This window comes from Gossypium hirsutum, chromosome A08, assembly GCF_007990345.1.
Source record: "Gossypium hirsutum isolate 1008001.06 chromosome A08, Gossypium_hirsutum_v2.1, whole genome shotgun sequence".
In the NCBI taxonomy this organism is placed as follows: domain Eukaryota; kingdom Viridiplantae; phylum Streptophyta; class Magnoliopsida; order Malvales; family Malvaceae; genus Gossypium; species Gossypium hirsutum.
The window spans coordinates 64,046,197-64,049,239 of NC_053431.1; positions in this window are offsets into that span (position 1 = coordinate 64,046,197).

Here is a 3,043-nt window from a genome sequence, read left to right on the forward strand (position 1 = left end):
ATGGATTATTTTAAGATATTAACGATAGAAATTATAAGTTGAGAAGAATTTATTTTGATTATGAGTTGAGGATTTTGCTTGAAGACAAGCAAATGCTTAAGTATGGGGGTATTTGATAAACCATAATTTATACATATTTCTATCCCATGCTTAGCATATTTTATGGATGATTTTTCCTTAAAATTGGTGAATTCGGTGCTCCTAATGCCTTAATTTCATATTTTATACTTAGGTGAGCATAGGAGAGTGAAAGGAACAAGAAATGGGCCAAAATGGAGAAAATGGGCCAACGTACGAAATTAACACGGCCTAGACCTCCTCACACGGGTAGACCACACGGCTGTGTCAATTTGGAAGAATCGAAGCACGACTCACACAGGTGGACCACACTCCTGTGCCTCTTTAACATGCTTGACCACGGCCTGAAGTAATCGCACACGGGCGTGTCACACGGGCGTGTCCCTGATGAGCCCAAGTTGAGTCCAATTTGGAAAAGGCCAATTTTAAGGGTTCTTAGGCATTCCAAAGCCTATAAATACACCCTAAAGGAGGAGGAAAAGGGAGACACAGGGAGAAGGGAGCAAGGAATTACTCAAGGAAAGCCGATCGATCCATCTCAGAAGCGGGATTCATCATCAAGACTGAAGATCTCCCATCAATTTCCCTTTAGGAGTTTTGGGTTTTTCTTTATGTTTTGTATTCATTTGGGTTTTTCTTTATGTTTTGTATTCATTATTCTTCTGAGATGTTTACCTTTTTAGTTATGAACTAAAACCCTTAAATACCTAAGGGGAATAAAGCCTAAGATAGATCTTGTTATTATTATCTGAATTGTATGATAAATATTTGACTTGTTCTTAATTATGTGTTCTTAATTCTTGTTTTGATATTCCAGGATAATGATTCAAGTTAAGCTCTTATTCAGAGGAGGAATAGACCCTGTCTAAGAGTACATTTGTCATAATTAAGCGGAGTTGATTGCGCGCCTAGAGATAGGGTGATAAGATTTTTCCGGATTAGGGTGAAACCTAATAAGGGGATCCATAGATCGAGTTACTGCAACCCTAGGGAGTTAATTAGAAAGAGATTTTGATTATTCAACCTAGGTTTAGACGTTGTTAGTCTCAAGAGAGATAATAATATAACTTAGGGATTTCTACGGATCAAGTCAAATGAATAAATCGTCCGATTCAGAGTCAAATAACAAGTGAAGTCTAGGTGGATTTTTCCTTAGATATTGTCTTAATTCAATCGTTTTTCCAAAAGTAATTCTCCAATTCTATTTTTTATGAATTCTTGCTTTAGTTAATTAGTTAGTTAAAACAAACCCCATTATTCTTAGGCTAGATAATAAAAAGACAGTCATTGCTAGTGCTTTTAGTTCTTTTGGGTTCGACAATCCGGTCTTGCTAAAGCTATACTACTGTTCGATAGGTACACTTGCCTTCATCGTGATAATAGTTAGTTTCAAGAATGATTCATTATAAATATTTAAAACCTGTCACGAATATCACGCATCATCTGCATAAGACTTCTGTCTATCTGAAACTACTTTCAAGCAATCTCTGATAACTTTCACTTTCTTTTCAGTTTCTTTAACTAAATCAACCTCGTAAATCTGATTTTCTTTAAGCTCTGTCCAATACAAAGGTGTGCGACATTTACATCCATACAAAGCTTCATAAGGTACCATTTTCAAACTCGACTGGTAACTATTATTATAAGCAAACTCTACCAACGACAAATATTTCTCCCAACTACCTTGAAATTCTAAGACACAACATCTGAGCATATCCTCAAGTATCTGAATAACTCTCTCTGACTGACTATCGGTCTGAGGATGGAAGGCTGTACTAAAACTCAACTTTGTGCCCAAAGCTTCCTGTACCTTTTTCCAAAACTGCGAAGTGAATCTCAGGTCTCTATCTTAAATAATTGATAACGGTACTCCATGTAGTCTGACTATCTCTAAAATATATAACTCAGCCAACTTGTCAAGTGAATAATCCATACGAACTGGAATAAATTGAGCCGTCTTCGTTAGCTTATTAATCGCGTGATTTCGTGATAGGTTTTAAAAATTTATAATTAATCATTATTGAAACTAACTATTAGCTCGATGTAAGAAAGTGTACCTATCGAATAGTAGTATAGTTTTAACAAGACCGAATTGTCGAACCAAAAGGAACTAAAAGTACTAGTAATGACTGTCTTTTTATTATCTAGCCTAAGAATAAGGTGGTTTTGCTTTAACTAACTAATTATCTAAACTAAGAACTCACAGAGAATAGAATTGGGGAATTGCTTTTGGGAAAATCGATTGAATTAAGACAATACCTAAGGAAAAATCCACCTAGACTTTACTTGTTATTCTGGCTCCAAATCAGACGATTTATTCATTTAACTTGTTCCGTAGAGATCCCTAAGTTATGTTATTATCCCTATTCAAGACTAATAAGGTCTAATCCCTAAATTGAATAATTGAGACCTTTCTTTAATTAACACCCTAGGGTTGCATTAACTCGATCTATGGATCCCCTTATTAGGTTTCACCCTAATCCGGCAAAATCCTGTCACTCTATCTCTAGGCGCGCAATCAACTCCGCTTAATTATGACAAATGTACTCTTAGATAGGGTCTATTCCTCCTCTGAATAAGAGCTTATCTTGAATCAGTATCCTAGGATATCAAAACAAGAATTAAGAACACATAATTAAGAACAAGTTAAATATTTATCATACAATTTAGAAAATAATAACAAGAATCGTCCTAGGTTTCATTCCCCTTAGGTATTTAGGGGTTTTAGTTCATAACTAAAAATGAAAACATCTCAGAAGAATAACGAATACAAAACATAAAGAAAACCCAAAACTCCTGAAGGGAAATTGAGGGGAGATCTTCAGTTTTGATGATGAATCCAGCTTTTGAGATGGATCAATCGGCTTCCTTCGAGTAATTCCTTCCTTCATCCCTGTGGGCCCTCATTTCTTCCTTCTCTAGGGTGTATTTATAGGCTTTGGAATGCCTAAGATCCCTCAAAATT